Genomic DNA, 24242 nt, shown 5'->3' on the forward strand with positions numbered 1-24242 from the left:
CATTCAATTACAACAGATAGCTCTGATTTTTAAAAATATATATATAATATATTTAGATGCACAAACTCTAGTGTTGTCCTTAAAAACACAAGTCACCTTGAGACAAGAGAAAAGAAACATTTCCAAAACATATTTTTACTAAAATTTTTGTATTCAAGGTTTTAACTCAACGTTCTAAAACAACCCAAAAAAATCATATCCATGGTATGTATCCACAGATTGAAGCTTCACTTTCTGATAGAGATATGAATTATATGATGACTTGAAATAGAGGTCATCAATCTTCATCTCTAAAGGGAGGCAAGCCTTGCAACCCCATATAAAGGCATTCTGTTAAAAAAAAAAAGCAAAATAAAAAAAAGTTTACAAAGTTGACACTTGAAGAAGAATTCTTGCTAGAAATAATTGTGTTTTATATGACAATTTGTATTTCCCTATAGCATTGTCTAGTAGTTTGACACACATATTGCAATAAGAATATGCCCAAAAGAGATTACCTAGCTCGGGCTGCACATAAATCCTCCACATCTACCAAGGCATCTAAAATTCCAAGCATATAGAGATGCTAGACATCTACGTTCCCGAAAAACAAGCAGCCCCTTAATGTTTTCACCTTGGTTAATATTTTCCATGGCATATTCATAAGATTATATATTATTTTTATGTCATATATTGACATTTCTTACGGCATCGACATTTCAAACCTTACCCTAAATAGCTTTTAAAAGCTCACAAAAGGGGTTTGTTATAAACCCTTTTAGCATTTGTAAATATTCTAATATAGTAACAATTTGTTATATAAAAGAGTCTTGTCAGTTTTAACAATTTGTTCTGCTTCATCTATCACCACCATTTGTATATAATAAAATTTAATATTTTAATTTTTCTATGATTACTTCATCATATATATCGATATTTAATATCTTGTTAAGTTATTATATAAATATATTTGAATATAAATTATCAATGAAACATAATTAAGCAACATTGAACTTTAATTTACTAATTCAAATAATTTTCATCCATCTTCATTATCATGTTCCGATTTTTTCCATTGACGTTCGCATTTCCATAAATAAATTACTCATACTTTACATATGAGGGCTAAAAGTGACCAATTATAGCCTAATTAAGCTACAATTAAAGTTTCATTTACTAATTTAAACAATTTCCATGATTTTTTTTGAAATATCCATCGATATCAACATTTTATTTTATCGATATTTCCATTAGATTAGGACCTCCAGATTTCCATCGACATTGACATCTCAAACCTTGGTTGTGAGGGTGTCTCTTTTATAACAAGATGTGCACAGTTAAGGATAAGTCTATTTTATTTATATTTATAACGTTTACATAGAATTACAAGTTTTAGGGTATACATCCCAACATATTTAAACTTGCAAGAAGTCTTGAGTATGGTACTTCACTTCTTGCATTATTATACTTATTACATATCCTTCCATACATAGAGATCTAGAAAAGTATTAAATTCAAATTGGCATTGGATCGATGAGCAAAGATGTGATGAAAAGTTTGATTTCCCCGTTTGAAAATGTGAATCCATCTTCATCTTTATAAAAGAGATCTAGGACGTGAGCTATGTTTATAACACGCATGAGAATGATGTTTGGAACATGAGGCGATTGGACGTAGTCCTCAATTATGTCCTTCCAAGCATCTGTGACTTGCTTTTCTAATTCTTCTACAACCTCTTTCTCTGATGCACCGTATAGTGTCATATAACATTCAATGGCAGAAGCAACATGTCCTCTTTCTTGTTCGAACTATATATGTTAAACAAAAAGGTTAAAATGGAAAAGGTATAAGAAAATAAAATTGTTCATCAAAGACTTCCACTCACTAATGTCGTGTTTATAGTTTATTGCTTGGATTGTAGGTGATTTTCAACCCCTTATTCAAAGTTTAGCATTCGATTTGATAAAATGGTAACTTGAAGATTAAGTTGACTCGCTAAGATAAACAAAAATAATTTTGACTTGTTGAAAACAATTCCTAAAGACCACCCTTAATATTTAAACTAGAGTAAATTTTAATCATTAATATATTTTCAATACTCTTTCACGTATGGGGTTAGATATTCATAGTATCAAAAGAAGAAAAAAAAAGACATTTGTATGAATTTAAGCTTCAAATGATATATAATAATAAACTAGTCAATAAAAATATCCACAGGAAAAAATAAGTAGAGTTATCAATTTTGTGAAATAACAATGGAACAAGTGTCGATTTTCACACGATTAAAAATTCACAAAAGAAATTTAAATGAACAAATAAGTATGTTAAATTTTCTAAATAGGTCAAAAACTTCTTATTATTATTGTATGTCGAAATCAGTGATACTTTGTCCACATTTTTTTTATATTACATCGATTTTTTTTTAAATCTAGATTTTCTCTTTATATGTTAAACCTATGAATAGATGAGAATGCCTATAAGAGTTTAATTTCTTGACATAGACCTAAAAATTCAAATGGAGAAGAGAAAATTTCAATAGTTTATTACCTTGTGGGAAGTAATATCGTTCATGATTCTGCCAATGACTCCCAAGGCGGTAAGTAATTTCGGGTCACTCGCAATCCATTCAAATGCCTCCTTGGTAGCAGCATCTCCCATGCCAAGAAGTGAAGTGGGAGGAATCAAATGGTAGCAAGTAACTCTGGCAACTCTCGAATACTCCTCTATTGTAGGAATATAGCCATCATGATACCATTTAGCTTCGGTAAATAAGTATCTAGCCTGCCTTTTCATCTGAGATATGTTAAAAAAAATTCAATATTATATGATTTTGAGGAAGATAGAAAGAGAAAGGAGAGAGAGTGTTGCTAGAGAGACTATTGAACGAATGAATAATCATGGGACAAATTTGGCTTTTCAAGATGTTTAAAAAACGTTACGAAATTCTTTGGTGACGTTTTTTACGACATCACGTATTCCTCCATCCTGAAAAGTATTCGTGATGTTTATTATAAACGTCACTGAAAACTAATTTCGTGACAATTAAAAAACGTCATGAAAAAAAATATTTCGTGACTGTTATAAAACGTTAAGAAAAACTATTTCATAATGGTTAAAAAACGTCACAAAAAATGAATTCCATGCCATTTAAAAAACATCACAAAAAAAAAAAGAATTCGTGATGGTTTCAAATTTCGTGATGGTTAAACAGCGTTTTCATAATTTTTCAACGTTTTTTAGTATTCACCAGCATCACGAAGCTTCAATTGTAGTAGTGAATATATGGTAAGATATCAGAGAATTTACAGCTTCTTTTGCATAATGAATAGCGTAGGGAATGTCATCCTTGCTAATATCTTGCTCAATTCCTTTGTAAATGTCCATTAGAACTTCATAATACACTTTCATGTAGTCTGGAAGTTACTCGATGCAATTCAAATTTGACCTAAATAGTGAAAAAAAAATAACAATTACTTGTTAATTTAATTTAAAGGTATGATTTTTTGTCCTACTTAGCGTAAAATTTTTAATTTCATCACATTCCACCCTAAATTTATCGGAATTGTGAAGATAATTAATACCTATGAAAATTAAATTGGAAAATTGTTTATGACACAAAAATAATCCAACAAAATACTAAGAAATCAAGTTATAACATAAAGTGTCCGATTTAGTGAGACCTACCAGAGAGAAGGGTAGTTATTAAAAATAATTGCAAATCTAACCACCAAATCTAGAGCATGCATGTTGTTACCTCTTTTTAGTTTAATTGAATTTAGCCAACCTAAGCTTAGCTCAACTTTTTAAGCTGTGTATCTCAAACTAAAAGATCGAAAATAAGTACTCCTGCATATTGTACTTAAAAAAATCCAAATGAAATTAAGAGTGCGAGGTAAAAAGTAGTGAACTTTCCTTCAAAAACATATATTTTGTTATCGATCATTTCTTTATTTTGTAATCTCTCCCATCAAAATATCTTTAAAATCCAAATGAAACCTAACAAAGAAATGTGGCCAACGTTTTAAAAAAGGTTTTAACAAACAAGTATGGGTTTTTCTATAGAAACAAGAATTGTTTTCAAACGAAATTTAAAACTAGTGATCGTTAAAACCTTTCAATTGCTCGAGTGAAGAGTTGGAATTCTTCAAATGTGTCATATGCATCGTAGATGTCATCTAAAATGGATTGCATCATGATAACTTTGGATGTGATTATTCAAGCAAGAGAGTACTTAGGCTCAAAGCATATCGTCATTGCCAAAATATAACGCTCCACGCATCTGTCCCTTGCAAAAGATAGCTTCTCCACCAACTTCAAGTCTTTCCACCACCTATCAATCCAAACATAGTTTAAGAGGCCGACAAAATTAGCGTCCGTTACCATTTATAAGATCAATCGTTGGATCCCAACTCTGCCATTGATGAATGGAAAAAAACTAAAAAAAATCTTTCCACCACCTTTAATTAAAATATTCTAAGTCCTAAATGCTATGTTATCTTTTGAATATTAGATTATATTATTTGGATGATGTGGGTTTGCATTCAAGTTTGAATTCTTTTAAATGTTATATCATTTTTTTTTAATGTTGTTATTTAGATGATGTGGTTTCACATTCAAGTTTGGATTCTTTTGAATATTAGATTATGTTATTTAGATGATGTGGTTTTGCATTAAAGTTTGAATTCTTTTGAAATGTTATATCATTGTTTTTTAATGTTGTTATTTAGATGTTGTGGTTTGGCATTCAAATTTTTTTTTTTTTTTTTTTACGAGTAGGTCAATATCACTATTATATTAGTTTGAATCTTCTACCTACTTATTGTACTTAAAAAAAACTTAATAAAACTAGTATTTTTCTTATTATTCTAAATTCTCCTTCCGTTAATTAAAAAAAAATCTTTAAATGTTATGTTTGAATTTAAGCCTCTAAATTTTAAATATCATACTTATTTTAGTCTCTATACTTTAAAATTAAAATATCTAATAATGAATCATATTCTTAAATAATTTTGAATTAGGCATCCTATTTAGTTTTTCTCATCAATATCATTGAGGGAGACACATTAGTTGAGTTTATGTGGCTTGACAATTAAATAGATGGACTAATATGTATATACAAACTTCTTTAGATAATTATTTCTTAGTTTTTTCTTGTGTTCTAACAAATGACATAATTTTTGTATAATTGAAATCATTGTTTATTTCCAAACGCGAATATTGATTATATATTTTAGTGTATACAATAATGTTAACTTTTATCAATCGTTGAATCACAATTTTCATAAACTATATATTTTGGAAACCAACAAATAGAAATATATTTTGATATATTTTTCCTTTGCTAACTAACATAACCCACAAAGACCATTTTTGGTTTGTTATTTGAAAAATAGTTTTTTTTTAAACTATTTTAGGATAATTTCTAAAAGTAAAGATCATTAACATGCCACTTGAAACTTTGTATTTACAATCTCTTTATTATTGTTATTTTTTTTTTTGAATAAAAATCTCTTTATTTTAATATAGATCATTCGCAAAACATAATAAGAGGCTTTTATAATAAAATAAAATAAATATATATTTTACAAATATAGATAAAGTTAAAAATCTTACAAAAGTAGCATCATTCAAATCAAACTCATAATCAAATTTAACATGTAAAACAGACATTAAGAAAATTTATATTTATGCTATATTTGAAAAAAAAAAAAAGTAAAAGTTGTAACAGGGTTTAAAAAGGCAAATTACACAAATCATCCCTATATAAGCAGTTGTTACAATTGCATCGTTAAACTTTCAATGGTAGATATTAAACCCTCAAACTATTTTTAAAAGTGAAAAAAAATTGACCCTGAACTTTCAATAGTCAAAATTAAACCCGTAAACTTTGAAGTGAGAAACTTTCAATTGTAAATATTAAACCCTCCAACTTTAAAAAAAAAAAAAGATCTATTTGTTTAAAAATTTCACTCATCCAGTTAAAAACACCTTCTCCAGTTCGGCTCAAATAGGGCTGGAGAGCTTCTTCAACCTCTGAAAGTTGAGGGTTCTAATTTTTTTTTCATTTATAAAAGTTTGAGAGTTTAATTTTCTACCATTGAAAATTTAGGGGCGTAATTGTAACAATTACCATCCTTTACCAGTGCAATTTGCCCCTTTTTAAAACGATACCTCTGTTGTTTTCAAAACTCTCTCGCTCTTATTCCTTCTTAGGGAATCAGGCATTGATTTTAAAACACAATGACAATTTCAAGTGTAAACAAATGGAACAAACAAAAAAAAAAATTTATAATGAAGCATGAAGAGTGTGTTTTCACCTTGAGATTTCATGAAGTTCTTTGTTGTAAAGCCTTTGCAAGACTCCAAAATCAAGCTTAGCAAAGGAAAGCAAAGCATGGTGGTGCAATGGATCAATCTCGTAGAAAGAAAAGTAATGTCTTGTACCAAACCTTGGAATGGCTTTCATTAAAGGCCATTTCAATGCATGCCTCACTTGGGTTGCAAACCCATCGTCGACATGGCTTGCAATGGCTGCCTTTAAGCTTGTGGTGCTGAAACCAAGACCTCGTTCAAGTATATTTTCTCCATGCATCCTCATTTGAGATGCTTCGTACAAGCTCAGCAATCCTTGTGCATCATTTGCAACTGATTCTTTGAAATTCCTAGTCTCATCTGTAAACTTGTTCAACGTATCTGTAACCGAGAACAAAAATGAGGCGTGAGTTTGATAATCATTTTGTTTGCTTTTTTTTTTTTAAATCAAGGTTTTAAAAAATAGACATGGTAATCTAAAGTTTTTTCTTACTTTTTTAGAAAAGAAAAAACTTACCTGTAACTAAAATTAGTTTAGTGATGTGTATGTATTTTATGTTATTTTATTCTTTTAATTTTTAGACTAAATAGACATCTTGCATATTGGATTTATAATTTAAACAAGAGGATGATAAAATTATTCAATTTTCTCTTCATTCTCTCAAACTTAACAAAAATTAAAAACTAACTCTCTCTCAAAACTCACTCATTTCAATTTTTTTACATGCAACAAATGTGGAGTGTGGCGATTTCAACCTCCGACCCAAGAAAAAAATATTATTACTATTGAGTTAATTCATAGTCTCTTTATATAATAAATCTAATCAATGCATAGATTGCCAATTTAATAAATCTCTCGACGAATCGCAAGTTTCAACTAAAATTCAATTCTAGCTAGTGTCATCCTTTGAAATATCATCAATTTTGTACTCTGGGTATGTTTTATAATTCACTGAATGCACATGAGAATAAGTTTTTAGTAGTTCATCAAACAAATGTCTATCAAAAGGCAAAAATTGTAACACTTATTCAAGTACTGTATGGTAAATATTGCAATATTTGTCCATATCTAAGTCCAAGAAAATTGAAAATTCACATGTAAAAATTGATATACATTTTCAAATTCAAGTGTAAAAATTCAACTCTTCCCTAAAATTTCTTTAAACATCAGTCAAACTTTAATAATATTGTTCAATGAAAAATATAAGAGAACAAGGAAACAATGAATTATTACTAAACAAATTTATGTTTTATTAAATATTTTTTATTAGAAAAACAAATAAATAAGAAACAATAATTACCAAACATATTTTTTTTTGTCTTTCTTAAATAACAAAAAATAGAAAAAAAATGAAAGAAGAATAAGTGGAAATATTATTAAACAAAGATAAGCAACTCAAAGTAATACCACATGAAATAGAGAATCCACGTTGTCTAAGCAAGCGAAACCAAAGAGCAACAACTTGAAGATCTTCGTCACTTTTTTCACCAATCTCATTGTATTTCTTATAAAGATGATCCAATAATTCATTAATCTCAGTTTCGAAATGATAAGCGACTCCCAACCGTTGGATTGAATCAATCAAGCTTAGTTGTTGGGAAGGCTTGTCATCAATGCAAGTAATGAGCAATTTTCTCACTTCCTCCTTCAGTTCTTCCACTTTTTTCTCAACCTTATCATCTTCCATCTCCTAAACAAAGTCATTAACGAAAAATTGAGAAATAAATAAGAGAACTCTCGCGCTCTAATTCTATAGAGATATTGTTAAGGACAATGGTACTCCTCGTACCTCAAGTATCTCCATAGTGGTATGACATCATCCACTTTGGGCATAACCCTCACGGCTTTACTTTTGGTTTCACCCAAAAGGTCTCATATCAATGGAAATAATTGTCCTTTCTTATATACCATGGATCACCCATTCCATAGCAAATGTGAGACTTTGTTTGCATACCTTGCAAATCCAACACACATCTTTATAAAGAAAAACAATTTTATGTACCGCTAAGATAGAATATTTGAAAGTTTAAAGATTAAAGTAACAAGAAGAACTCAAACGGAAAAGAAAATATCGAACAATTATTATTAATTTATCATAACAAGAAGAAACAAGTCAATATTGTCGCAACGTCATCGCGACGCGGAGCGGCCGACGTCATCCCTTGAAGGGTCTCTTTCGAGATAAGGGTTTGGAGTCGCCACCAATCATCTACGAGGTGTGATTGGTCACCTATTTGAAAAACTTGGTCTATGAAAAACAGATTTTGGTTCGGGAGTCGACTGAGCGTAGGGAAGGCGTTAGCACCCTACGACACTCGTTCGAAAACGGTACCACATTTTATCATAAATTATCCTATTATTTTATTTGGTCCAAGAAAAAATATTTTTGTTTTGATCGAAATATCCCATGTTATATTGATTCACACTTTGTTATAAGATATGAATTAATATGTATGAGTGACACGAAGGCCATTAGAAAAATTAAGCACCTCGAGTAAATTGGAGGGTTCCAATTCCCGTCATCGGAGTTTTCAAAATAATTATTTAGTAAAAAAAATTAATAATAACAAAAAAAATTTTATTTTATGGCACATTGAGACTTGAGCTAGTGACTTAAGCACTAACATTCCAACATCTCACCAATGTGCCACCACCTTAGGATGTAAGCTATGTTCTTTTTGAAAATAGAAACTTTGTATTTTTAAATTTTGTTTTAAAAAAAAAACTCTAAACGAAATCTTTTATTTAAAATAATTATTTAGTAAAAACAATGATTAAAAAGAGACATGCAAAGATTCAAACTTGGGTCTGTATATTAAGAGCCAAATATCTTACCACTATGTCAACACTCTAAGATGCAAACATTGTGCTCTTTTAAAAAACAAAAGTTCTAATTTATTTTTTAAACTAAAAAAAAAACCTACGAATTTTGTTAAATTTAAACAAAAAAAAATATTTTTTTTATGTATCTTGACATTAAAAAGATTTTTTCAAGAAAATCTTTTATTTCTAATTAAAAAAAATCAATTTTACTTAAAACAAATTGTTAAGATCTTTTCTAAAATGATACTCATCATTTAAAAAAAAGATTTCATTCTCCTAACAACTTATTGTAAATTACAAATGTTACAAGATAAGATTTTATTTTAAAACAAATCCCTAGAAAACAATTTTATGAAATTCTCTTTCTAAAAATAAAGTAAAAAAAATAAGAAAACAAAATTAAGAACTTTGAATGGAAATTTTAAAGAATCCAATTTAATTTTTAAACAAGATTTAGTTTATAAAACTCTTATTATTATTATTTTTAACTTACAAAACTTTAATACAAAATCTTTTATTTAAATGAAATTAACTTTTTGTTATTTTATTTAAAAATTATTTTATTTTACTTTTAAAAAAAATTATCTACATTATTTTTCAAAACTTATTTTAAAAAGTTTATTTTCTTTAAAAGGAAATTTTTTATTTTTTGTTAAAAATAAACTTTTTTTTATTATTAAAAGAAATGAAGGGGTATACTGTGCAAAGATTTTTACCACGGATGTCGTTCGTCGTGTTAGAGTGGGTCGCTGGACTCTTCGTCGTCGTCGGTCTATCACCGGAGGATGGTCTCAAGGCAGCAATGGAGGTCGTGAGGTGTGCACCGGAGTCTTGTTGTGTGTTGGTTCTATTGAACCGCCTTTAGAGACTAATGGAAAAAATAAAAAATAAAAAATAAAAAATTTTCTTTACCCAAATCATTCTTCTGTGTGCTCTCTGTTTTTTCTCCTCCGTGTGTTGTGTGCCCTTTAAATATACCAAAAAAATAACAGTAACATGCGTGAGTAGAGAAAAACCAGAGAAAAAGAGGGAAGGAAAAGCGTACGAACGAAAAACGGGAGGAGAAACCAAATGTTTGTTTTTAACCAAAACAGAATCTAAATTTTTTTAATTAAAAAACTTTTATTTAAAACAAAATCTATTTTTTTAATTTAATTTAAAATTTAGCTTATAACCAATAATAAAATAATCCTGTAGACACCGTATTTGGTCCGGCTTATTTTTAATTTTTTTTATATTATTGTATTTTACTTTATTGTGTTTTATTTTAATTAAAGAATAACATAGGTTTACTTTATTATTAGTTTTAATATAAAGTTTAAATTAACTAAAATTAAAATGTTAGATTTATTTAAATGTTAATTTTATTAATAAGAAAATAAAAAAAATGATTTGTTTAGATTTTGTCTTATTATTAAAATAAAAATAGATAAATAAAAATGATTTGTTTTTAAGTAAATAATTTTATTTAAAAAAAAAAGAGATTTTGTTTTATTTAACCGTTTTTTTTCTCCCTTTGATTTTTTTCTCGGTTAAAACCTAAGGTGGCATCTCCTCCTCCCCTTCCTTCCTCCCTTTTCTCTGGCTTTCTTATTTTAGCATATATCACCGTTGTTTTTTTTAGTATTTAAGGGGGAGGAAGCACACAAGAAGGGACACCCATCACCACTTTTCTCTTGCATACCCACGACCTCCGACGACGCACGACGACGCAAGGGAACGACGCGAACGACAGCAGCAACAACCTTCTTCTTCACAGCTTCTTCCAAGCTCGCTGGCACTCCGACGATCTCCTCCCCGATAGTGCATTTTAAGTAAGCATCAAATACGTTGGAAATATTTTTTTTTTGTTTTTTTTAAGAAAAAGTTTTTTTTTACTCTTTTTTAAAAAGAAAATGTTTTTAGTAAGGAAAAAAATCTTCTAAATTAATTTGAAATAAGTTTTTTAAAATAAAATAAGGATTTTGATATTTTAAAATTTGTTTTAAAATAAAAGCTTTTCTTTTTCTAATAAAGAAGAGTTTTTTAAATGAAATAAATATAAACTTAATTTTATTTTAATAAAATATTTTACTTTAAAATTTTGGTTAAAATACGTTTAAAAAATAGGAGTTTTATAAAACAAATCTTGTTTAAAAAATTTTGGATTCTTTTAAATTTGGATTCGAAGTTTAAATTTGGATTTTTTTTATTTAAAATGTAGTTTTTATTTAAAATGATTTTTTTTACAAGGTTTATATTTTTTGTATTACCTTTGTTTTATTTTTTAATTAAAAAAAATCTTCTGCTGCAGGATTTTAAAGGAGTTTAAAGGAGGAGATAAAAACAGAGTATTTTAGAATAAAATCTCATTTAAAATTCTTTTAATGGTTTCGTGGTTATGGTTTTGAGAAAATCTTAACAAAAAATCTGTTTTTTAGCAAATAAGTTTTGTTAAAGTGAATTTGACTTTGTTTTTAAATAAATTTGTTTTTTATTTCTTTTAAATAATTTTGTTAATTTCGAAATAAATAAAAAACGATTTTTTTTGTTTTAATTTAACAAAATTCGTAGCTTTTTTTAGTTTAAAAAAATAAATTAAAACTTTTATTTGTGTAAAAGGATATGATGTTTACATCTTAAGATGTTGGCACAGTGGTAACATGTTCGCTTTTTAATATACATGACCCAAGTTCGAGTGTTTGCATGCGTCATTTTTACTAAATAATTATTTTAAATAAAAGATTTCATTTAGAGTTTTTTTTCTTTTTTTTTTAAAACAAAATTCAAAAATACAAAATATGTATTTTGAAAAGGAACATAACTTATATCTCAAAGTGGTGGCACATTGGTGTGATGTTTTAATGTCAATACTCATGTCCTAAGTTCAAGTCTTGATGTTCCTTAAAATTAAATTTTTTTTTGCTAAATAATTATTTCAAAAACTTCGATGATGGGAATTGGAACCCTCCAATTTACTTGAGGTGCTTAATTTTTCTAATGGCCTTCGTGTCACTCATACATATTAATTCATATCTTATAATAAAGTGTGAATTAATATAACATGGGACATTACGATCAAAACAAAAATATTTTTTTCTTGGACCAAATAAAATAATAGGATAATTTATGATAAAATGTGGTACCGTTTTCGAACGGGTGTCGTAGGGTGCTAACACCTTCCCTACGCTCAGTCGACTCCCGAACCAAAATCTGTTTTTCGTAGACCAACTTTTTAAAATAGGTGACCAATCACACCTCGTATATGATTGGTGGCGACTCCAACCCTTATCTCGAAAGAGACCCTTCAGGGGATGACGTCGGCCGCTCCGCGTCGCGATGACGTTGCGACAAATCTTATAGTATTTAATAAAATAAAAATTAAATAATTAAAACTAAAACTAAAATAAAGGCGGACCAAATACGGTGTCTACAGCTTGCCCCCCTTTGTGTATCCTTGTAGAACTAAAAGGGTAGACAAAGGCAAAAGACAAAGTATTTGGGAAGGAAAAAATTTTATTCAGACAAGACAAGATAGAGATGGACCCAACTGGACACTAGGTGGAATCCGGACATGCAAAGAACCTTGTACTTGATACAAGCCTTAACCTCGATCTTGGATCGGTTTTGATTTAATTGACATGATAAGTGCGATGGACCTGGCTTGACACAGGCTTCGACCTCAATCTTGGATCGGGTTCGATTTAACCAAATTATAAAATGCAACAGACCTGGCTTTAACAACAGGCTTCGACCTCGACTTGGATCGGGTTCGATTTAACCGAATGATAAAATGCGACGGACCTGGCTTTAACAACAGCCTTCGACCTCGACTTGGATCTGGTTCGATTTAACCGAATGAGAAAATACAACGGACCTGGCTTTAACAACAGGCTTCGACCTCGACTTGGATCGGGTTCGATTTAACCGAATGATAAAATGTAACGGACCTGGCTTTAACAACAGGCTTCGACCTCGACTTCGATCGGGTTCGATTTAATCGAATGATATAATGCAACGTACCTGACTTTAACAACAGGCTTCGACCTCGACTTGGATCGGGTTCGATTTAACGGAATGAGAAAATACAACGGACCTGGCTTTAACAACAAGCTTCAACCTCGACTTGGATCGGGTTCGATTTAATCGACTGATAAAATGTAACGGACCTGGCTTTAACAGGCTTCGACCTCGACTTGGATCGGTTCGATTTAATCGAATGATATAATGCAACAGACCTGGCTTTAACAACAGGCTTCGACCTCGACTTGGATCGGGTTCGATTTAACCGAAAGAGAAAATGCAAGGGACCTGGCTTTAACAACAGGCTTCGACCTCGACTTGGATCGGGTTCGATTTAACCGAAAGAGAAAATGCAACGGACCTGGCTTTAACAACAGGCTTCGACCTCGACTTGGATCGGGTTCGATTTAACCGAATGAGAAAATGCAATGGACCTGGCTTTAACAACAGGCTTCGACCTCGACTTGGATCGGGTTTGATTTAACCGAATGATAAAATGCGACGGACCTGGCTTTAACAACAGCCTTCGACCTCGACTTGGATCTGGTTCGATTTAACAGAATGAGAAAATACAACGTACCTGGCTTTAACAACAGGCTTCGACCTCCACTTGGATCGGGTTCGATTTAACCGAATGATAAAATGTAACGGACCTGACTTTAACAACAGGCTTCGTCCTCGACTTGGATCGGGTTCGATTTAATCGAATGATATAATGCAACGGACCTGGCTTTAACAACAGGCTTCGACCTCGACATGGATTGGGTTCGATTTAACCGAAAGAGAAAATGCAAGGGACCTGGCTTTAACAACAGGCTTCGACCTCGACTTAGATCGGGTTCGATTTAACCGAATGAGAAAATGCAACGGACCTGGCTTTAACAACAGGCTTCGACCTCGACTTGGATCGGGTTCGATTTAACCGAATGATAAAATGCAACGGACCTGGCTTTAACAACAGGCTTCGACCTCGACTTGGATCGGGTTCGATTTAACCGAATGAGAAAATGCAACGGACCTGGCTTTAACAACATGCTTCGACCTCGACTTGGATCGGGTTCGATTTAACCGAATGATAAAATGTAACGGACCTGGCTTTAACAACAGGCTTCGACCTCGACTTGGATCGGGTTCGATTTAACCGAATGAGAAAATGCAACGGACCTGGCTTTAACAACAAGCTTCGACCTCGACTTGGATCGGGTTCGATTTAACCGAATGAGAAAATACAACGGACCTGGCTTTAACAACAGGCTTCGACCTCGACTTGGATCGGGTTCGATTTAACCGAATGATAAAATGTAACGGACCTGGCTTTAACAACAGGCTTCGACCACGACTTGGATCGGGTTCGATTTAACCGAATGATAAAATGTAACGGACCTGACTTTAACAACAGGCTTCGACCTCGACGTGGATCGGGTTCGATTTAATCGAATGATATAATGCAACGGACCTGGCTTTAACAACAGGCTTCGACCTCGACTTGGATTGGGTTCGATTTAACCGAAAGAGAAAATGCAACGGACCTGGCTTTAACAACAGGCTTCGACCTCGACTTAGATCGGGTTCGATTTAACCGAATGAGAAAATGCAACGGACCTGGCTTTAACAACAGGCTTCGACCTCGACTTGGATCGGGTTCGATTTAACCGAATGATAAAATGCAACGGACCTGGCTTTAACAACAGGCTTCGACCTCGACTTGGATCGGGTTCGATTTAACCGAATGAGAAAATGCAACGGACCTGGCTTTAACAACATGCTTCGACCTCGACTTGGATCTGGTTCGATTTAACCGAATGATAAAATGTAACGGACCTGACTTTAACAACAGGCTTCGTCCTCGACTTGGATCGGGTTCGATTTAATCGAATGATATAATGCAACGGACCTGGCTTTAACAACAGGCTTCGACCTCGACTTGGATTGGGTTCGATTTAACCGAAAGAGAAAATGCAAGGGACCTGGCTTTAACAACAGGCTTCGACCTCGACTTAGATCGGGTTCGATTTAACCGAATGAGAAAATGCAACGGACCTGGCTTTAACAACAGGCTTCGACCACGACTTGGATCGGGTTCGATTTAATTGAAGATAAAATGCAACGGACCTGGCTTTAACAACAGGCTTCGACCTCGACTTGGATCGGGTTCGATTTAACCGAATGAGAAAATGCAATGGACCTGGCTTTAATAACAGGCTTCGACCTCGACTTGGATCGGGTTCGATTTAACCGAATGAGAAAATGCAACGGACCTGGCTTTAACAACAGGCTTCGACCTCGACCTGGATCGGGTTCGATTTAACCGAAAGAGAAAATGCAACGGACCTGGCTTTAACAACAGGCTTCGACCTCGACTTGGATCGGGTTCGATTTAACCGAATGAGAAAATGCAATGGACCTGGCTTTAACAACAGGCTTCGACCTCGACTTGGATCGGGTTCGATTTAACCGAATGATAAAATGCGACGGACCTGGCTTTAACAACAGCCTTCGACCTCGACTTGGATCTGGTTCGATTTAACAGAATGAGAAAATACAACGTACCTGGCTTTAACAACAGGCTTCGACCTCCACTTGGATCGGGTTCGATTTAACCGAATGATAAAATGTAACGGACCTGACTTTAACAACAGGCTTCGACCTCGACTTTAATAGGGTTCGATTTAACCGAAGATAAAATTCAATGGACCTGGCTTTAACAGCAGGCTTCGACCTCGACTTTGATCGGGTTCGATTTAACCGAATGATAAAATACGATGGACTTGGCTTTAACAACAGGCTTCGACCTCGACTTGGATCGGGTTCGATTTAACTGAAGATAAATGTTTGATCACAAAAATTACCAAGCTTATGAGCTCGGTTTGGACGGAATTATGACCTTAAGGATGAGCTGAATTTTACTGAGCAGGAGACCGGTAAGAGAAAACACTTCGTCGCCCTAGTCAGAAAGAATTCGAGTTGTATTATAGAGAAAATACAGTGTTTGCATAGCTTTGATAGAGGCAAATGGTTTTTATATATAGGCAGGGTCTCTGACAGGATTCTTGATAAGGCCTCAACGGCCCATTAAGGTAAGCTTGAATCACGACATGCTATCGTGGAGTTTGTCGGAATATGAGGCTAAGCGAGACACATCTAGGCCAGTTCAAACAAATAATGGGAACGAGACCAAAGGAGATCTTGGTTGGCTCTGTCATAACGGCCGTTGGCTCGGTAGACAGTCGAAATACCAAGGAGATAAAACTTGGCTTCACAAATTTAAAGTCATGCGTGTTTTTCTCATACAATAAGAAAATGCCACGTGTGAGGTAGAAAACTGGCTCCAACAGATTAAAATGCAATTTCTAAAAAAAGCTGCAGTTATTTGATTTACTAGAGGTTTATTATCTAAGTGCAGGAATTGGAATATCCTCCTACAAGCTAAGTGCATGAGATATGCACTTCGACACATGACGATAAGACTAATAAAAACCACGTGTTCATGCAAATGCGAACTTTCAATGGCAGTATGCAGTGCTTATCGTAGCAGGAGTCTGACATCCGAGCGAGAGGTCAGACCAATTCTATTTATCTTGGCAACCGACACTACACTGAGACGTCGATCGATCATTTAATTGTGTCCCCTTATAAACGAAAGAGCTCCATGTCAGAAATAGTTAATGAAAATCGGGTACCCTGTTGCTGACAATTGATTGTCAACTAGCTCTAACTCTAAAGGCCGAGAAAAAGCTAAAGAGATTTTTAGGAGGCTCTACAGGAAGCCGCTGCGCGACCTCTGACGCAACTATTTTATGATGGATTGGTGCATCTACAAATATGTATTGCCCAAATATCATGAATGACAAATGATGCTCCATTTATTACTTCCATTTATTCTTATCACTTAACAATGTGTGATAGTATATGATCTGTTTTTTATTTAGTTTAACCAATGAATTTGAGCCTCAATACATGATGCAATAATGTATATGCATTCTAAAAGCTAAATGGTTGCAACATGTATGCATGATGCTCATTTTATTTTTGCTCAAATAATAGAATGTGGCTATGAATGCACAATGCATCATATTTAAATTTTCACAATTTAACCATGATGTGAAAACGATTTATTTTTTTGAAGAATATATATGCAAGTGATGTGAATGCATGATTTGTGAAAATATAGTTGAGAGAACAAGAAGTTTTTCCATATTTTGCAAAGATATTACTTTTTTGGATACTCTCATCCTTCTTATTAGCAAGGATTTAACAAAGAATCAAATGAGAAAAGGTAATGTCAACATTGAAAGAAACACATCAACTGTTCTTTTTTTTTTTTTTGAATGCCTTCGCTCGATCAAGGTAATTTCTCAAACTATATCAGGCTTGGTGGGCTTCTTTTGTAGAGGTAACTCATGTGCCAGTTTAGAGTAATTCATAGCATTGTACATCTTGCTTGATTAAACTGCTTCATAACCTCGGCCTTACAACTGACAAGAGTGTTGGATGGATTTGGCTTTATGAACAAACGAGGATGGAAACCATGATTTTCCATCAAGCTTAACGATGAGAGAAGTCAGCGAGCTTTCTTTTTAAAGAAAATGAAACAAAGAGTTCAAAGATATTTTGTCAAATCTCTTGAACAATAAAAGATTGAATTTTTTTTTGAAGCTTTTATAAGAGATTATGACCAAGTGAATAGAAGAGTCCAGTTCTTTGGATAAGTGACCTTGAGAATGGGTTGCGTAACTCCCCAAGAGTTCATCTCGTGTATTTTGCCCCTTTTTGAGTTTAGCTCAAGATCTTTGATAAAAATAGCTTCACTTTATGGTTATGTTGCTGCAACCCACTTTTTGAATGTAAGGCTCTCTTTTAACCTTAGCTCCGAAGTGCAGTTGATGTAGTCCGCTTTTGAATGCAAATGACCTTTTTTTTTCTCAAAGTGAAGAAGATTTTGTGCGAGGAGAAATGAAACAATATCAGTCTGAAGATGACCTTTGCCTCAAAGCTTTGTATAATGTAGTTACAAATTTGCCTCGACATAGCATTGCTCGACTTTGCCCCAGTCTGAAGATTGGCAAAGAAGATTGCTCTAATCATTGAACTAAAGCACTACCATGGCCTTAGACGAAGTTTTTTTTTCTTTTTTTTTTTTTGGCCAGACACAACCCTTTTATAAAAAAAAGGGTGCAATCACATATAAAAAGTTGATCATGCGTAGTCGCCTTTTGCAACTCTAATTGCTGTTCCAAATTATGTCTTTGCTACTGCTCCAGTAAAAACTGTTCTCAAACGAAACTTATCAAACTGAGATCTTGAGACTATTTGTCAGGTTGCTAACTTCCCAATTCTCAAAACTATTATCCTCAGTCTTGGAATCACTTTTACTTAAAAGAAGATAAGAGACCAAGAATTGAGATAGGAGAACACGATGAAATAGAAAGTGAAAGAAGGAAGTCTTAGTAAGGAAAGTTTTTAGCAACTACAAGTACCAATTCATGAAGCAGTCAACCATAAGAGCTCAATGTTATTTTATTACTTTCAAAGTTCTCAGGGCAACACTAGGTGGATAATTTTGGACATTTGCCACGCAATTAGATGTGGCAGGCTTGGTAAAAGGCCTTTATGGTAAGTAGGCAAATATGGATATTCATCACAAAAATTTTATGTGACGGGCTGAGCAAAGGATTTTTGCAGTAAATGATCAACTCTCAATGTTGACCATATTTACCATGTATCGATAGGCTAGGCTCAAGGTAGATTAGGCTTAAAGCAGACTAGGCTCAAAGTTTTATAGAAAGTGAGTAATTTTGGATTCTCGCCTGAAAAATGCATCATTGCCCCAGTATGATGGTTTACTGGTTTGCACATGAGAAGAAATACGGAGGCTAACATAAAGCTGCTTTGGGTTAAGATTTAGCCCGAGAACAAAGCTTGGTAAAATGGTTGAGTTTTGAAAAAAAAATTTATATCTCGTTGAAAACTTTGATTTTTCATTTTTTTATTTTTTATTTCCTTTCTTCACTTTTTTTTTTTTGTTTTTGTTTTTGTTTTGTTTCCTCCAAGTGACTTACTATGATTGGTTTATGATTCTTGCTAAGGTCTCCACTAACAAGAATTATAAGAGTAGACCATATAAAAAATTATGATTGAAAATCTCAAATCATGTAATTTTTTATTGAGAGCATTTTAAAAAAAAAACTATTTTTTTCCACCAATGGTATGATATGAGTGATGCATGAGTGAATGTATGACTTTGATTTTTTTTTTTTAAGAAAAATAGCTCAATTTCCACATACACACATTCTTTTTTACAAGTACTTAGCTAAATCATGGGTGACTAAAGCTTCATTGCCGTTTTAACACTAGCAAGCAATCTCAAAGATGACTTCAAAGAAGAAATAAACTTTATTAATAATGCAAAGCAATAGGTCAACATTAATTTTAATAATCTTGTACACTCATGATTCTAGTGCTTCATGTATTGACCATCTTCCTTTGAAAACTTTAGTCATCCTGCCCTCATTAGCACTTGCACTTTATGCTTCAGTGAGGTACAGTTCTCAGTTGAATGACCTACAGCTCCTGCATGATAATCACAACGAACATGCGGGTCGTACCACTTTGCATAAGGTGGTTGTAATGGCTATACGGGTACGGGAGCTAATAGATTACCTTGAAATAATTGGGATAACAACTCGGTATAGGATATTGGGATCGAATGAAAGCTCTCTCGCTTTAGTTGTCTCCGACTACTATGATTGTCAGGTAATGTTTGTGGATCATCCTGCAGAGTCAATGAATTTATGGGTACCATAGAAGGACTGTATGCCACGAATCTTTGTTGGTACTTCCCCTTGCGCTTCGAAACTACTGTCTGAACTTTATTTTTTCTTTTAAAAGAGCTTCTATTCGTTTCAAGGTGTGGCTCTTTATTAATTAAAGGCACTGGCGGTTGTTCCATTGCTTCTCCCCATCTCTGAGCATATTCTTTCCCTGCAGTCTCTTCAACATTTCCATTGGTAATATTTTCTTTTTCTTTACCTTTTAAAATATTTGAGTGAATGGCCTTTGATGCTTGTCCATCTTGGAATGTAAATTCAACCTGGCAGATTGTAGGAGTTTGTTGGCCTTTCTTGGAAAGCTGAGCTTCATGTGATGAATTATGCTGGGGGAAACTCTCTGTTGGTTGACAAAGAGGTGGGTCCAACCTAGGTGGTGAATTATTATGAGGTTCGACTAAATTGTTAGGTTGAGAAGTATCCCCAACTGTAACAATATTCTTTAAGACATTTAAAATTTCCATGACTTGCTCCTGAATATTATCGATGTCTTGTCTCATCTTCTTTAGCTCTACATTCTGCACCTCCATGACATGTTCTTGAATCTCGTCTCTTATTTTCTTTAGCTTAATATTCAATTCTTCCATGACCCAGTCGTGGATTTCGTCTCTAATTTTCTTTAGCTCAGCATTAATTTCTTCCATGTTATGTTGCTTTATGTACCTTGTATATAAAGAATAGTAAATATGTGGTTTTTGAGCTATTTTTCTAAGAGTTCGTGTTAATTATGATGTAATGGAGAATGCACAGATTTTTATTTTTTAAGATAGAAATTGATATGCATGAGACGATGAGATGCAAATGTTGGATCACCAATTAGGGGAATTATGCGAAACAATGCCTGCGAAAATATTTTCATTTTTTTTAATATATATATTTAGACATATGAATGATGCATTAGAACGATAAATTTTTATTTATGATATAGACATGTAAAATGATGCATACAAAAGATAGATATATTTTTTTTAATTTATGATATGGACATGCAGAATGATGCATGAGCAGGATAAGTTTTTTTTATTTTATTTTCTTTGGAGGAGAAAAAAAAATTATCTAAATATGCTACAAACTGCCCCACCAAGAATATGATAAATACTTCATGCAATCATTAATACATTCCAAATGCATGCAAATGTAATGGTAGACTCTAATTCACCCTAAGAGAGAGAAACATAAATATGTACATAAAATTAAACTCTAGGGTTATAAAGCCGAACTCCTAAGTGAGTAAATAAGTTTGAAAGTGTTTATGTGCCTACAACAGGGACATTTATAACCCCTTTGAAAGGCAACACTTCTATCCAAAACTTAAACAAATAGTTAGGAAGAAATAAGGTAAATCATTTTTTATTCTTTTTTTTTTTAAGTGGTTCATTTAAAACCTAATGGTTAAAACTTCAAATCAACCCTAATTTTTTATTAAAAACAATATGCCAGGAACGACGGAACAACCCACATAAAATGCAATATGAATATGGTGTGAAGTTATGTACTAATGCATCCTATAGGATAATGGCCCACAAATCTTCCATATGCTTTGACAGTATGGTCAACTTGAGTGGAGAATTTCATGCGCCTGCACGGGAACCAGAATTCCACGAAGGTCACACTACTCAGTCTCCGATCTAATTCTAAAAGGTAAAGCCGGGTAGGAGGCTTGTGAATGTGTGTGAGATGCATGGTGCTGCAAAATAAAATAATAATACAATTAAATGAAGAAAAAAACAAACAAAAAATGGACCCAAAAACATATTACAATAGGGTAATAAATGACAAACTAAATGGCTTGACTCTCAAAGGTCCCCAGTGGAGTCGCCAAGCTGTCGCAACGTCATCGCGACTCGGAGCGGCCGACATCATCCCCTGAAGGGTCTCTTTCGAGATAAGGGTTTGGAGTCGCCACCAATCATCTACGAGGTGTGATTGGTCACCTATTTGAAAAACTTGGTCTACGAAAAACAGATTTTGGTTCGGGAGTCGACTGAGCGTAGGGAAGGTGTTAGCACCCTACGACACCCGTTCGAAAATGGTACCACATTTTATCATAAATTATCCTATTATTTTATTTGGTCCAAGAAAAAAATATTTTTGTTTTGATCGAAATGTCCCATGTTATATTGATTCACACTTTGTTATAAGGTATGAATTAATATGTATCAGTGACATGAAGGCCATTAGAAAAATTAAGCATCTCGAGTAAATTGGAGGGTTCTAATTCCCGTCATCGGAGTTTTCAAAATAATTATTTTAGTAAAAAAAAAATAATAACAAAAATTTTTTATTTTAAGGCACATTGAGACTTGAGCTAGTGACTTAAGCATTGACATTCCAACATCTCACCAATGTGCCACCACCTTAGAATGTAAGTTCTGTTCTTTTTGAAAATACAAACTTTGTATTTTTAAATTTTGTTTTAAAAAAAAAAACTCTAAACGAAATCTTTTATTTAAAATAATTATTTAGTAAAAACAATGATAAAAGGAGGCATGCAAAGACTTCAACTTGGGTCTTTATATTAAGAGCCAAATATCTTACCACTACGTCAACACCCTAAGATGTAAACATTGTACTCTTTTACTAAAACAAAAGTTCTAATTTATTTTTTAAACTAAAAAAAAACCTACGAATTTTGTTAAATTTAAACAAAAAAAAAATAATTTTTTATGTATTTTAACATTAAAAAGATTTTTTCAAGAAAATCTTTTATTTCTAATTAAAAAAAAAGTCAATTTTACTTAAAACAAATTGTTAAGATGTTTTCTAAAATGATACTCATCATTTAAAAAAAAGATTTCATTCTCCTAACAACTTATTGTAAATTACAAATGTTACAAGATAAGATTTTATTTTAAAACAATTTTATGTAAATCTTCTATTTTTTAAATCCCTGCAACAGAAATTCTCTTTCTAAAAATAAATAAAAAAATTAAGAAAACAAAATTAAGAACTTTTGAATGGAAATTTTAAAGATTCCAATTTATTTTTAAACAAGCTTTAGTTTATAATACAAAACTTTAATGCAAAATCTTTTATTTAAATGAAATTAACTTTTTGTAACTTTATTTAAAAATTATTTTATTTTACTTTTAAAAAAAATTATCTACATTATTTTTCAAAACTTATTTTAAAAAGTTTATTTTCTTTAAAAGGTAAATTTTTATTTTTTTTTGTTAAAAATAACCTTTTTTTTATTATTAAAAGAAATGTAGGGGTATACTGTGCAAAGATTTTTACCACGGATGTCGTTCGTCGTGTTAGAGTGGATCGCTGGACTCTTCGTCGTCGTCGGTCTATCACCGGAGGATGGTCTCAAGGCAGCAATGGAGGTCGTGAGGTGTGCACTAGAGTCTTGTTGTGTGTTGGTTCTATTGAACCGCCTTTAGAGACTAAGGGAAAAAATAAAAAATAAAAAATAAAAAATTTTCTTTACCCAAATCATTCTTCTGTGTGCTCTCTGTTTTTTCTCCTCCCCTCTGTGTGTTGTGTGCTATTTAAATATACCAAAAAAATAAGAGTAACATGCGTGAATCGGGTTTTGACGAAGGAAAAACGGAGGAGAAACCAAATGTTTATTTTTAACCAAAACAGAATCTAAATTTTTTTAATTAAAAAACTTTTATTTAAAACAAAATTATATAAATAAAATCAAATATTTTTATTTCTTTTATTTTAATATTAAATCAAATTCTTTAAAACAAAATCTATTTTTTTAATTTAATTTAAACTTTATCTTGTAACCAATAATAAAGTAATCCTATAGTATTTAATAAAATAAAAATTAAATAATTAAAACTAAAACTAAAATAAAGCCGGACCAAATACGGTGTCTATAAATACCATGGTGTCACAAGTGTTGGAGAGAAAATAATCTCCCCATGTACTTGGTGGAAAGTTTGCCGATGGACGAGTATCAACATTGATGGATGATGCATTTTGTGGGCGAATGAATAACGAGGCCATTGAGCTAAAAAATGGAAAAAAGAATTTGGATTTGTTGAGTGAACTTTGTGCTTTAATTTGGTTGGTATGCAAAAGAGCTCCAAGGAGCTTGCAATTTATAGACGTGAAATTTAAGCATATAATAAATAAATTAATATAATTTTTATAGGAAAACTTATAATGGGTGGCAAGACTCGGGATAATCTGAAGAATAATTTTAAAAACAAATTATAAAAATAATGTAGATTTAAAAGTAATAACAAAATAAATGTAGGTTGAATAAAAAATTATTAGATATTCAAACTATTTACAAAAATAGGTTAAATATTGGTCAAAGTAAAAAATCGCGTACAAAT

At 32.2% G+C, this 24242-nt stretch overlaps 1 pseudogene; it reads right to left on the bottom strand.

Moving 5' to 3' along the window:
* Positions 1-1493: 1493 nt before the first annotated feature.
* Positions 1494-23907, bottom strand: LOC111013812 ((-)-germacrene D synthase-like; annotated as a pseudogene).
* Between the last annotated feature and the right edge of the window lie 335 nt (positions 23908-24242).

Source organism: Momordica charantia (assembly GCF_013281855.1).
Source record: "Momordica charantia cultivar OHB3-1 chromosome 10 unlocalized genomic scaffold, Mcharantia_2.0 BLBB01000010.1, whole genome shotgun sequence".
NCBI classification, from domain to species: domain Eukaryota; kingdom Viridiplantae; phylum Streptophyta; class Magnoliopsida; order Cucurbitales; family Cucurbitaceae; genus Momordica; species Momordica charantia.